This window comes from Pleurodeles waltl, chromosome 6 (assembly GCF_031143425.1).
Source record: "Pleurodeles waltl isolate 20211129_DDA chromosome 6, aPleWal1.hap1.20221129, whole genome shotgun sequence".
In the NCBI taxonomy this organism is placed as follows: domain Eukaryota; kingdom Metazoa; phylum Chordata; class Amphibia; order Caudata; family Salamandridae; genus Pleurodeles; species Pleurodeles waltl.
Genome location: NC_090445.1, coordinates 322,640,600 through 322,655,257, shown reverse-complemented (window position 1 = coordinate 322,655,257; position 14,658 = coordinate 322,640,600). Strand labels below are relative to the sequence as shown.

General features: G+C 49.4%; 1 long non-coding RNA gene across 1 annotated transcript; it reads right to left on the bottom strand.

Annotated features, from left to right (window-relative positions):
• Positions 1-3,509: 3,509 nt before the first annotated feature.
• On the bottom strand, positions 3,510-13,325 carry LOC138301922 (uncharacterized). The gene is made up of 3 exons (XR_011205166.1): positions 13,255-13,325; positions 8,007-8,069; positions 3,510-3,923 (listed from the first exon to the last, which is right to left on the bottom strand). It is a non-coding gene; the product is annotated as an uncharacterized lncRNA (long non-coding RNA).
• Between the last annotated feature and the right edge of the window lie 1,333 nt (positions 13,326-14,658).

Here is a 14,658-nt window from a genome sequence, read left to right as displayed (position 1 = left end):
CACAAAGTCAGTGGTCAAACATACTTATTTTCACTACACCCCTGAAATGGCGTCCGCCTGTCCTGTGTGGAGGGACAGGTGGAATGAGGTAATGCCGCTGACGTTGTGTGCCGTGGCAGTAGGCGGTCATGAACCGCCGTGCAATTCCTCATTGGTTATTATTGGGCCCTATGGGGTACAGTGGCCAATGGGGATCTATGCCGGCGGTGACGGTATGCACTGCCACAGACGTGACTGCCATTTTCTATCTGATTCCTCACTTGTTTCCTGACCTTCCATAGAAGAGGACCTACACTGCATGTGCTGCTGTGACCTGTATCTGGAACCTACCATGGCTCGTGTGACCGGGGAAAGGGCCCCAGCCTTCACTTCAGAGGAATTGGAGAGACTGGTGGATGGGGTCCTACCCCAGTACGGACTGCTGTATGGGCCTCCAGACCAACAGGTGAATACACTGGGGGCACGATGCATGTGGCATGAATGCATGGAGGTGTTTGTGAAGGCATAGTGTGAGTGGGAGGGATGTCCCCTTGGCTGGGTACACGTTGAGTGCTGTGTGTGTGCCAATAGTGATGTAAACAGGTATGGTGGGTCATTTGTGTTACTGGCTAGACTTTCTGTCTAATGGTGTTCTCCTGTCTGTATTGCCTCTGCAGGTCAACGCTCATCAAAAGAAGGGTATATGGCGTGGCATCGCCAAGGAGGTGCGGACCCTGGGGGTCTATGGCAGGCGGAGCACCCACTGTGGCAAACAGTGGGAGGATCTGAGACGCTGGGCACGGAAGACCGCGGAGGCCCCGCTGGGGATGGCCTCCCAACGAGGAAGGGGTGCTGGTCGGGCCGTGACCCCCCTGATGGCCCGCATACTGGCGATGGCCTATCCAGAGCTTGATGGGCGCTTGAGGGCATCACAGCAGCCACAAGTGGGTGATTACAGTGGCCATCATTGAAGGAAACGGCTGGAGGGGTGGTATCCGGGTGGTGGATGTGTGTCAGTGGGTGCCCCTAGGCCAGGCCAGACATAGCAGCATAGGTCCTCTGGTGGCTAAGGGTCTGAAGGGGAAATACTGCCTACCTAGCTTGTTAGCATCCACTACTGGTCAGGGCTGCGTGGGTCCCAGATGTGCTGCAGTTGGCGGTGTGTGCTCTTCCTCATGCCTTGGTGGCTAGCAAAATCACTGGTAGTGCAATGCATAGTGCGTAGGCCTGTTCCCTGTATGTGAGGGTGCTGTGTACGCCAATGGTGGTGTTGGTGCAGTCATTGACCCAGTGCATCCTTTGTCTCTCGTGTACACTAGGAGGGGTGGGGGACAGACACGGTGGGAGAGGACACAGGGGACTTGTGCATGGATGTTGTGGAGATGTCTGCTTGGTGTGGTGACCATGTCTGCTTGGTGAGGTCAAAGCATGTCGTAGTATGGCTAGGCAAAAAGCTAAAATTAAGTAGGCCACAGGAGAACTGCATGTCGCAAACATTTGGGACTGGTATTGCTTGTGAAAAAGATATACCGAATTATAGAAGGCTAAGAGTGAATAACAAGGTTATGTTTCACCAAGGGTTCTGAGTGCCCTCAAGCAGAGAAAGAGAATGAAGCTCAAGTTGTCAGTGATGTCACTGAACCCCCAAGGATGTATAACCCCCGCCCCTAAAATCATTTGCTTCTGCCTTCACTTGCTACACAGGGATAGATGAGCAATGGTTGAGCCATACTTAACCTGGTCTCTCCTCTCTGTCCACGATGCAGAAAAACATTTCTGGCCTCCTGCTACTCCTCCACCCTCACCATTCAAATCGTCCCCTTGCAAGGCTATGCACTCTACTCTCCAGTGCTGCACTGACATAGCTGGCTTCAATTCATTTATGATATAGCAAGGGTGGGAAACAACGTTATTGCAGTGAATAACCATATTTAGAATCTGGTGTTCACAATAATGGCTCTCATTGAGAGGCATACATAACAAAGGATTATGAGGAGGTTACCACGTATCCCTGGATAAGTGCTAGGGTGGGAGGGCGATAGAGGAGTTTAGAGGACATATTGTCTGCTGAAGTGAGAGAGGAGTGTCTCACAAGTGAGAGATTCTAGGGGTAATCCACGTCTGCCTTGAGCCCAGACACAGTATGCTGGCATTGGGTAAAAGTACTGGCCCAATATCAAGATGGAGACAGTGGGTGCGGCAAGTTGCTATTGAACATGATGCCTGAATGCATTCCCCACTCCAAATGCAACTATGAAGTTAGGTGAAATATCCAGGGTCGTCCAATGCTGCCAGATGGCAGACTACTTGGAAAAGAAACCAAAGGTAAAATAAAGTGCTGGAAATCATTAAAGGAAAGGCAAATTAAAATATCCGAGCATAAAAACGTTTATTATTTAACAATAAACTCAAATAAGAACAGGAGAGTAGTGGGGCCAAGCTCCTCAAATATACAAGGAACATAAAAAAGAAGAGGTAAAACAATTAAGCTAAGCTGTAGCTCAATAAACAAGGGAGCGCACATAAGATTCCTTCAAATGAAGATGTAGATGTACTTCATATTGAAAAGATCTGTCAAGTGTATGCAAGTTACATCCAATTAAAGAATTTACACCTTTTTGGGGCAATACTGCTGAATTTAACAGTAACACTTTGGCCCTCATTATGACCCTAGCGGGTCACGGTGGCAGGAAATTTCTTTCCTGTCACCGGCAGATGACTCCCCCAACACCCCCCCTGCAATCCCAATACCCCTCCACCTTCCCCTTCCATACCAGAACCCCCCTCCCTCCACTCCCCCTTCCAGAACAGCACCCTCCTTCCAGTCCAGCACCCCCTCACCATCCCCCTGCATACACACACACACCTACCATCAGCCCGCATACACTCTGGCGGAACGGCTACTGGTGACAGGAAATTTCTTTCCTGTCACAGGCAGATGACTCCCCAAACACCCCCCCTGCAATCCCAATACCCCTCCACCTTCCCCTTCCATACCAGAATCTCCCTCCCTCCACTCCCCCTTCCAGAACAGCACCCTCCTTCCAGTACAGCACCCCCTCACCATCCCCCCTGCATACACAAACACACCTACCCTCAGCCCGCATACACTCATTCACCAACTTACATACACGCATTCACTCACACACATCCATACCCGCATTCACACAAAAGTTCAAACACGCACTGACTTCAACAATCATACATGCGTTCAAACACCCATACACAAACGCATTCAAACATGCATTCAAACACCCATGCACACACTTACATTTACACAAGCAGACAACACCCACTCACACATAACACCCCCCACCCTCTGACCCTCCTCCCCTGTCGGACGATCAGCTTACCTTGTCCGGCGAGGAGGTCGTCCGGCAGGGAACAGGAACAGGCGCTTCCACCGCTGCAACGCCCTGCCATCAGGACACCAGGACGTATTACAGGTCATAATATGGCTGATGGAGTGCTTGGATGTTTGCAAGTTATTTTTCTTCAAAGAAGTCTTTCAAGTCACGAGGTATATATTGACTCCGCTCTTAGCTGGCAATGGACGTGGGCACTGGCTTCATGTTTTGCACACAGGGTGAGAGCAGCATGGGGTGCTGAGAAGACAGAGTGTGGTGCGCATGTGTACTTGAATGAAAAATGTCCTAGCTATCATAACAGAAAAGTTACAATTCTATTAAGGACATGGAGACGAGGACTGGGCTGTCATTTCTTCACTTTTCCTTTACCAGCAGCCATTAAAACAGTATGTAAGCAGAACATAACATTAAAACTTCCTTTCCCACGAGACCTTGGGAAAGAACATCCAAAGAAAACAGTTCACCCAATCCACTATCAGTGCACTCTTCAAGACTTTCTGCGGATGCTCCCTCTCTTTCTTTCTACGACCACAGCTGATGCAGCTGAGATTTAGTCTTGTTTAGTGGAATCCATCCCTGAGAAACAAAATAACAGCATAAATTTCCATCCCCTAAAGGGTGCCTTATCACTTAATACATCACAATTCAAGTCAAGAGAAGGCAATTGATAAAGAAGGAACCATCAGCCATCAAAGCAATTAAAGACCTATATGTAATTCCCAGAACCTCCTTCCGGTATCGTATCATTGCATAATCGCTCCACAATGGGCTGGTAGAAAACATTTAATTTCAAGGGTTGGGTAATCCTTACTTCTGTGTCCTTTATAGAATTGAAACTTTCTATACAGTAGATAGGAAACGTATGTTATGTCAGGACCAGAGGTGAGGATTGGGCTAGTTTAAATCTTCTCCACTACAAGCAATGCCAGTTTTTGGACTGGTTTAAAATAGAACCTCTTAAATATGGAATCCGAGGATCAGTCTGCCACATTTAGGATATCTTCTAATCCTAAAAAAAAAAGCTTTAGAGTGCATGGCCCCCTTTATTAAATGAGCTCCGAAAATAAAAATGTCAGCGGCAGCTTCTTTTTCTTTCCTGGCCGATCTGACCAACCTGGCAACAGCAGGAGAGGAAACTGCTTTATGAGGATTAGTGAGAGCAATGAGCAGTTGTCTTTCCCCTTGAGGACGGAGTTCCTCTGTCATAGATTCATAGTCTTTTACTGCTCTTACAACGCACAATTTTGGAAACATATGATTTCGACAATTTTTGAATTGCATTTCGTTCTCCTAGAAATTTAAAAGGTCACTCCATGCAGAGTAAAAACTCTAACTGTTTTGTCAAAGGGTCTCATGTCTGAGACTCTGCAACAAGATGCAAGGCACAACAGGATAGCTCATTTAGGAGACATGTTTCCTTGACAGATATTTATTTGAAGGCCAATATTTGAATAGGTGCAAAATCTTATTGACATCCCAAAGTGTAGTCTATCCAGGTTCAGGTGGTAGGGATAATCTAATGCCTTGAAGAAGTTTACATACCAAAGGATATTATCCTATTAGATGCCCATTCACTGGGAAGTGGTCCGTCGAAATGGCAGATCTAAAAGTGTTAATAGACCTGTATGCCAAACCTTCTGAGGCTAATCAGGCAAGGAAATTCAAGATGTGGACATTGTCTACCCTACGCGATCCAATTGTCTTTGATGACACTAACCCATCCATCAAGACTAGGCCGAGCAGTATCGCTTATTGGTGCTATCTTACCAGGCTTTGACAAGCAGCGAAGCAGCTTCCCGTGAAATGCCTGAGACTTTCCAGCACTCCCTGTAATCCGCCATGCCATGAGATGGAGAGGGCCTTCCAGGACCAGATGATGACAATTCCCCTAGGGAACCAAAAGGAGATCTAGAAACAGATTGGAAAATCCCAAGAAAGTTCCATCAGAACCGGAAACCAGACATGAGATACCCAAACCGGAGTGACAACTACCAGAATAAATCCAACACTGGTATCAATGTGGGTTTATTGTGCTGGGAAGTTTGTCAGCAAACTTCCCAGTATTCAGTAAAGCCTCTATGGAGCAGTGGAGTTTGAAGTGTCAAACTCCCAGACCATATACTTAATATGGCGACACTGCACTTATAATGTCAAAGAATGAACATAGACACTGTAAGGGCTTATTGCTCATGCAGCTAAGCCCTCACCTGTGGTATAGTGCACCCTTCCTTAGGGCTGTAAGGCCTGTGAGACGGATAATTTACCTATGCCACAGCCAGTGTTTTGTGGGCATGACACCCTGAGGGGGATGCCATGTCGCTTTGCATTTTTCTCCCCACCAACACACACAATCTGCAACGGCAGTGTGCATGTGTTTGGTGAGGGGTCCCTTATGGTGGTACAACACATGCTGCAGTGCTTCAGGACCCTCCCTGGCCATTTTTCCAGGGGACTTATCGGTGTCCCAGAGGTGTGTCAATTGTGGGAACAATGGTATATTTTTAGGGTAAAAACACTGGTGCTGGGGGCCTGGTTAGCAGGATCCCAGCACCCACTCAGTCAAGTTAGCATCAATATCAGGGCACAGAGGGGGGAGGTATTGGGTAACTGCAACAAGCGTCAGTTTCCTACACAAGCCCCTGCCAGCTCACAGGCCAGGAGACTCAGCCAAACCTGGGATAGTCTTCCTAGTCTGTCAGGTGAGGAAGAGTAGGGAAACAGGTTGGCTTGTTGCAGGGCCTATTCTGCCTTACATCCTCCTGTCTAGGTCATTCCCTCAGGGGAACTGACCTACTTCAACAGTGATAGGACCCAGTCTAAACTGCTTCTTGTCCGTGTTTCTAATGTCGTCATCCATTCTTTTTATCTTGGGGCTAGAGGCATCTACCTCTGCCAATCCGATCTTAGCCAGGGCCACCCCAGCTTACCCAAAGTGGTTACCTACTGGTGGAGTAACCCCACCATGACCAACAGGGTCAAGGGGTCTATATTGCTATTTGGCCTGGGGTCAGACCACCATGCCAAGGACAGTGCAGCCATGAAGGCTAGCACCCAGCAGAGACCACTGACAGCTGTCAGTGCCCAGAACCACATCTTGAGCTCTTCACCAACTGGGGAATGGTCTAAAATTGGGTCCAGTGAGCCTGTCTGCTGTGGTAGAGTGGGGGATGCCACATCTTGTAGTAAACACCCTCCTTTCACTCTCTCTTCTGTTAGCTGAGGAGCCACCCACTCATGCTTAACAGTTGTCTGACTGGTCAGGACGTCTTGTGGGTGAGGCTGGAATTTACCAGTGCCAACTTTGGAGTTCTCCCCTCCTGGAGCAGAATCTCCTTGGCTTACTGGAACCTTGGCTAAAGGCTGTCCACCTTTCCTGCACTGCTTCTTCTTCTTTTTTCTTCTGTGGCCTACCTTTAGACACTGCAGGGGCAGTACCTCTAGAATCCTTGGGAGAGGGTTGGTACTGGACCAGCTCCTCCTTTGGTCTCTGACCAATCTCTGGGTAGTCATTTCCAAGGAGACAATCAAGGGGGAGGTCTGTACTGACAATCACCCTTCTCCAGCTAAAAGTCCCACCCACGTCTGGGGGCACTAAAGCTACAGGCCTATTAGTGACCTCCTCTGGGCTAACCCTTACCCTGGCAATCTCACCTGGAATGTACTGGTTTGAAAGCACCAGCCTGTCATGGACAATTGTGTGACTGGCACAAATGTCTCTCAGGGCAATGGCTGGGATTCTATTCACCAGTAGGTCGTGGAAGTGTCTACTTCCCTTTGGAATCTCCAACTAACCTGTGGGGCCCATTTTCCAGTTAAAGTCTATGATGACCTCCTCATCTGAGGAGTCATCCCCAGTGGCTACACTGGATACCCCTGGGGTTTTGCTAGGGGGTTTGTTTTTGGGAAAATAAGTGATCTTGGTGTGGTGCCCTGTCTGTCTACAGTTGTGGCACCATATTGTAGGAGAGCGCCGGAGGAAACCCAATCATGGCGCTCTCCGAACGCCTCTCCAGATCGGCAACCCCGTCGTCATGGAGACGCATCGGGAGGGAGGCGGAAGTCGGCCCCGGAGTTCCGGGTTGTGGAGAGTGAAGAAGGGCACGGCGGGACGAGATGGATCTCCTCCCCAGGACGTAAACCGGACCCCGAGGGAGAGACGGCGGAAAAGCGCGAGACGAGGAAAAACGGAGAGCCAGACGCCCGAGAAGAGACGGAGAGAAGCGTCAACCCGGAATACCCGAGAAGAGAGACGGAAGAAAGGACGGAAGAGCCACCACGAGAGGAGACGGAGGACGCGACAGCCTGCCACGGCCCAGGAGGGTCGTGGCTGGACAAGGTACGTGCCTTAGTAAAGGGCCACAGCAGAACCCAGGGAAGGGGAAGGGTAGGAAGAGAGGGGAGGACTGAAAGGGGGAGGAAAGGGGAGGAAGGGAGACAGGGTGACTACCTCTAAGGGGAGAGCGCCTGAAGCGGGGCAAGTTCCCTGGGCACCCTAACAACCACGTATGCTGCCTGACACTAGGAAAGAAACCCATTCACCTCCCCACTAAAAAGGTTAGAGTAACCCTTCCGTCACTTCCCCCCCCCCCCCCTTCTTAGTTCACCTCCTCTCCCATACCCCCACACAGAACCAAAACCGTGCTTACCCTCCCCACTTACCGGCTGCCACCTTGTTTTTGTTCTTCCGAGGAAACCTGCCGCCAAGATACCGGAACACGCCACCTGGAAGAAAAAGGAAGGGAAAGGAATAAGCAACCCACCTGAGACGGATAGAGACCAGAGAGAGAGAGAAAAGGAAAGGAAAAGAGAACCCAGAAACACCGGTTACTCACAGACTGTTCTAAGTTATTCTCCCCCTTATCTACCGCCAAGAACAATAAAAAGCACGTAAACCCCTATAAAGGGTAGTTAACCTCAGTGTTTGTGTCCTCTATCATCCATCTCCTACAGTGGTGTCAGAAGTGGGATTTGGACAGATACGGGATAATGGAGGACAAGTCCAGCATGGAAGAAATGATTAAGCAGTTGGCCGAAGGGCAGCGCCATCTCCAGCTAGTCTGGGAAGCCCAGCAACGAGAGGCCAAAGAGGATAGGGAGGCCCTACAGTCGGCATTGAAAAGCCAGGCCACCATTATGGCCAATAATCAGCTAGTTCATGAGACTGCCATACAAAAGCTGACCGACACTATAGCCGCAAGTAAGGTGCATCCCAATGTGCCCAGTTCAGTCCTACAAAAATACCAAGAAGGAGAAGACCCTGACTCGTTTTTTACGAACTTTGAGAGAGTCGCTTCCAGTGCTCAATGGCCGGCAGAGAGGTGGGGTCAGTATATAGCTCCCCTCCTGACAGGAACCCTCCAATCCGCTTATCAGGCCGCAAACCCGGGAGGTGTCACCCCGTATGCCGAGATAAAGAAGAGTATTTTGGAACGAGTCGGACATGATGTCGAATACTATAGAACTAGGTTCCGGAAAGTAAGATGGGGACCCCATGAAGACCCTCGGACATACTATTACCGGGTGAAGGATCTAGGGTTGAAATGGCTGGGACCACTAGGAGCGGAACGTGAGGACATAATTAAGGCGATTATTCTGGAGCAGTATCTAGATTCCCTACCGCCCCATACCCGACACTGGATCCGACAACACCCCAATATAGATACTGAGACAGCGGTTGATCTAGCTTGTGCTTATCACAGATCAGGAGAGGGTAAACCACAACCCGTCCGCCCCATGGGGAAACCACCAATAACCCCTACTCAATTCCACACACGACGAGCAACCGAAGAGACCGGCCTACCTAGAAACCCGGAGAGAAGCCCGATGCAGCAACCCCAATGTTTTAACTGTGGGGAGTGGGGCCATATCGCTCGTGGATGTCCCAGAAAGCAGGAGGGTATAGAGCCAATGGAGATAGGCATGACTAGAGGCAGAGTCTTATGCCTAGGAAAGAGTAGTGTGTCCTTTAAGTACCCCCTGATGGTCAACGGAAAACTTGTTATGGCCTTAATTGACTCCGGGTGTAGTCAGTCAGTAGTCCGACGTAGTCTGATTCACCAGATACCACCCCCTGAGGACCAATGGGTTACGATATGCTGTGTTCATGGAGATCGAGCCCAGTATCCGCTTCTCAACATAGACATAGGCTGGGACGGACATATAGACAGTCTGCCTGTGGGGCTCATGGACAACTTAATAGAGGAATGTGTAATAGGAACGGACTATCAAAGGTTCGACGACCTATTAGACAGGACCAGACAGAAAAACCCAGTGGACAACTGGTGGGGTGACGCGCCATTCCGAGATGATGCTATACCTAGCCATCCCACTAGACGGAAGCTAACACGAAAGGAGAGGAGAACGGAGAAACAGAGATACGCCTGGCAACAGGACCAACAAAACAAAGAAGGGGTCATGGCCCTCCTAGACGCAGCCCCCACATCGTTTAGAATGAGTCAACACGAGGATCCCACCTTAAAACATGCTTGGAAAAATGCTAAAACCGCCTCAACTGGAGAGGTAGGTCCTTACTTCTTGACCTCAAAAGATCTGTTATATAGGGTCACCACCAAAACAAATGGGGAGAAAAGACAGCTCGTCGTTCCCGAATCCTACCGAACCCAGATACTCTTCCTAGCTCACAACCAACCAGGGGGAGGACATTGTGGCAGGGAAAAAACGGAAGAATACTTACTCAGGCGGTTTTACTGGCCGGGAGTATATGCCCATATCAGAAGGTACTGCGCTCAATGTCCTAAGTGCCAACTTGTGAAGCCAGGAACCCTCCGTAAAGCACCGTTGCAACCCCTACCTCTGATTGATATACCATTCAAGCGGGTCGGTATGGACATAGTTGGTCCTCTGTTACCATCTAGTAAAGGGCATACCCACATTCTCGTGCTCGTAGACTACGCAAGTAGGTACCCCGAGGCCATTCCCCTTTCCAGCACCACTACGAAAAACGTAGCACAAGCTATGATATCTTTTTTTTCCCGGGTAGGATTTCCCGAAGAAGTCCTTACGGACCAGGGAACCCAATTCATCTCAGGACTGATGAAACAAATCTGTACATCCCTAGGGGTTCAACAGATAAAAACATCTGTCTACCATCCCCAAACGGATGGATTGGTCGAACGGTATAATCGCACCATAAAAACCCTTTTAAGGAAAGTGGTGAATGAGACAGGTAAGGACTGGGATCAGAAGCTTCCCCTAGTATTGTACGCGATAAGGACACATGAACAATCCTCCACTGGGCATAGCCCGTTTGAACTGGTATTTGGGAGACAACCAAGAAACCTTCTAGATATGGCAGTGGAACTCTGGGAGGAGGAGGAGAACGAAGAACGTCCTATCCTAGACTATGTCCATAAGTTAAAAACCCAACTCCAATCAGTATGGGAGGACGTAAGGCAGCATCTAACAGAAGCCCAAAATAACCAAAAGACTTACTATGACCAGGGTACCAAACTCAGGATCTTACAACCCAATGACAAAGTGTTAATCCTCAGGCCCACCTCAGAGCACAAATTAATTGCCAAATGGCAGGGACCATACAAAATCATAAAAAGAGTTACCCCCGTTACCTATTTATTAGAATTAAGAGATAATCCAAGGCGAACCCAGATTTACCACATTAGCCTATTAAAGAAATGGGAAGAACCCGCTAGCAATAACTTAGCATTAGCGAGGGGATGTCTGATCACGCCAACTCAACCTTTAGGGTTGGAATTGTGCCCCACCTCACTGTATGAACCCCAACAGCTCCCCAAAATCAGTGAGTCCCTTTCCGAGATAGAGACCCGACAAATGACGGAGTTAGTCCACCGTCATGCCTATTTTTTTTCTGAACTACCGGGGAAAACAGCACTGGTCCAGCATCACATTAGAACCCCGGAAGGAAAAGTAGTACGACAACGACCTTATCGAATTCCCGAGGCAAGGAAAACCCTCATAGAAGAGGAAGTCGATAAAATGTTGCGTTTAGGAGTTATTGAAACCTCTACCAGCCCTTGGTGTTCTCCGATTGTCATAGTGCCGAAGCCGGATGGCTCTATCCGCTTCTGCATTGACTTCCGGAAGCTCAATGAGATATCCCTTTTTGATACATACCCCATTCCTCGGGTAGATGAAGTCTTGGAGAAGATAGGGCAAGCCCGATATATGACCACTATTGATCTGACAAAGGGGTATTGGCAGATCCCCTTAGCACCCTCGGACAAGGAAAAAACGGCGTTCGTATCCCCTTCAGGCCTGTATCAATTCACGGTACTCCCTTTCGGGCTTCATGGTGCCCCAGCAACGTTCCAACGACTAATGGATCAACTACTAAGACCCTACCATGATTTTACAGCCGCATATCTTGATGATATTGTTATTTTTAGTTCTACCTGGTCTACCCACCTCCTTCACCTGGATAAAGTGTTCTCCGCACTATCCGCGGCCGGGCTTACCGCCAACCCAAAAAAATGTATACTAGGGCAGACCCAGATAGCCTACCTAGGTTACGTTATTGGGAATGGGCTCTTGAGTCCCCAAAAGGATAAAGTAGCCACCATTCGACATATTCCCCTCCCTACCACCAAGAAGGAACTTCGCTCCTTTCTGGGGCTAGTTGGATACTATCGAAGGTTCATCCCTCAATACTCTACTATCACAGCCCCCCTTACGGACCTCCTAAAAAAACAATATCCGACGGTCCTACCTCCTTTTTCCCCCTCCCAACTTCAGGGATTCCAATGGCTCAAGGAAGCCCTTACAACCGAACCAGTATTGCGTTGTCCCGGTTTTGCCAGGCCCTTCCATCTTTTTACGGACGCATCCAATGTCGGGTTAGGGGCCGTGTTGGCACAACCTGACCGCCAGGGACATGAACATCCAATAGTCTACATCAGTAGGAAGCTATTACCTAGGGAAACGAACTACCCCACTATAGAAAAGGAATGTTTGGCCATTAAATGGGCAATCGAATGTTTGCAGTATTACCTCCTGGGACGCCCATTCATTCTCTTCACCGATCATGCGCCTTTGACATGGTTGGCTTCCCATAAAGACACCAATTCCAGAGTACTCCGCTGGTTCCTTGAACTGCAACCCTTTACTTTTCAGATCCGCCATATCCCTGGGGCTCGCCAATGTCCCGCAGACTTCCTCTCCCGCTGCCCTGACTCCTCGGGCCTATACCAGTCCCGATCGTGGGAAGGGGTGTGTAGGAGAGCGCCGGAGGAAACCCAATCATGGCGCTCTCCGAACGCCTCGCCAGATCGGCAACCCCGTCGTCATGGAGACGCATCGGGAGGGAGGCGGAAGTCGGCCCCGGAGTTCCGGGTTGTGGAGAGTGAAGAAGGGCACGGCGGGACGAGATGGATCTCCTCCCCAGGACGTAAACCGGACCCCGAGGGAGAGACGGCGGAAAAGCGCGAGACGAGGAGAAACGGAGAGCCAGACGCCCGAGAAGAGACGGAGAGAAGCGTCAACCCGGAATACCCGAGAAGAGAGACGGAAGAAAGGACGGAAGAGCCACCCCGAGAGGAGACGGAGGACGCGACAGCCTGCCACGGCCCAGGAGGGTCGTGGCTGGACAAGGTACGTGCCTTAGTAAAGGGCCACAGCAGAACCCAGGGAAGGGGAAGGGTAGGAAGAGAGGGGAGGACTGAAAGGGGGAGGAAAGGGGAGGAAGGGAGACAGGGTGACTACCTCTAAGGGGAGAGCGCCTGAAGCGGGGCAAGTTCCCTGGGCACCCTAACAACCACGTATGCTGCCTGACACTAGGAAAGAAACCCATTCACCTCCCCACTAAAAAGGTTAGAGTAACCCTTCCGTCACTTCCCCCCCCCCCCCTTCTTAGTTCACCTCCTCTCCCATACCCCCACACAGAACCAAAACCGTGCTTACCCTCCCCACTTACCGGCTGCCACCTTGTTTTTGTTCTTCCGAGGAAACCTGCCGCCAAGATACCGGAACACGCCACCTGGAAGAAAAAGGAAGGGAAAGGAATAAGCAACCCACCTGAGACGGATAGAGACCAGAGAGAGAGAGAAAAGGAAAGGAAAAGAGAACCCAGAAACACCGGTTACTCACAGACTGTTCTAAGTTATTCTCCCCCTTATCTACCGCCAAGAACAATAAAAAGCACGTAAACCCCTATAAAGGGTAGTTAACCTCAGTGTTTGTGTCCTCTATCATCCATCTCCTACACATATATTGGCGGCATCCCAGTTGTTACCCTTGTATCCACTTTTGTTTTGGGATGTGTCATGGGGCCCACCCACCTGGACAGGTTTTTTGGGGCCAACCGAGGAATCTTTTTATTTATTTCTAGGAGTGTCACCCACTTTCTCCTGGGGAGGCTTTACAACCCCTTTCTTTTGGTCACCCCCAGTGGAAGTCTTGGTTACCCTAGTCTTGATCCAGTGGTCTGCCTTCTTTCCCAATTCTTAGGGAGAAATTGGACCTAGGTCTACCAGATATTGATGCAACTTTTCATTGAAGCAGTTACTTAAAGGGTGTTCTTTCATAACAAGTTATAAAGCCCATCATAGCCATGCACTTCATTTCCAGGTATCCAACCATCCAGTGTTTTCACTGAGTAGTCTACAAAATCAACCCAGGACCAGCTCAAGGTTTTCGGAGCCCCTTGAAACTAATTCTATACTCCTCAGTGGTGAATCCAAAGCCCTTAATAAGGGTAGCCTGCATGTGGCCATAGGATTCTCATAGGCTATAAACCACTTGGTGATGTCATCACCATCCTCATATTTAGGGACAATCCCTTTGGGAATTTTAGGGGTGTCAGAATACTCTCTGTCCATAGTTCTTATGTTGCTGTCACTATTAATGGGTGCTAACCCCATTTCTGTTCTCTTCCTTTCTATAGCTACGAGCTGTTTCTCCAAAGCTAATCTTTTGGCCATCCTTGCTAGCAGGAGGTCCTCTTCATTGAGACTGCCCGTAATGCTCCCAGAGGAACTGGACTCCCCTGTGGGAGACCCAGATCCTATGAGTACTATCCTTGGAGATAGGGACCTTGGGACCCTGTCCTGCCTAGTTCAGTTAAGAGGGGGAGTTCATCCTCCTGATTCCTAACTTCTTCCCCATCTGAGGGGAGGTATTCCTCCTCAGCAGGGTGGTCCCTTGTATACTCTGCCAACAGCTCCTGGAGATTGATCTTGGTAGGGTGGGAACCTGTTTTGATTTTCTTGAGGCTGTAGAGATTCCTTAACTCTCTCATCCAAGGATGGAGATGAGGGGTGAGTTTGAGTTACCCACCATGTCCTCTGAGCTACTCATTTTGTTTACTAAGTGTGGGGAT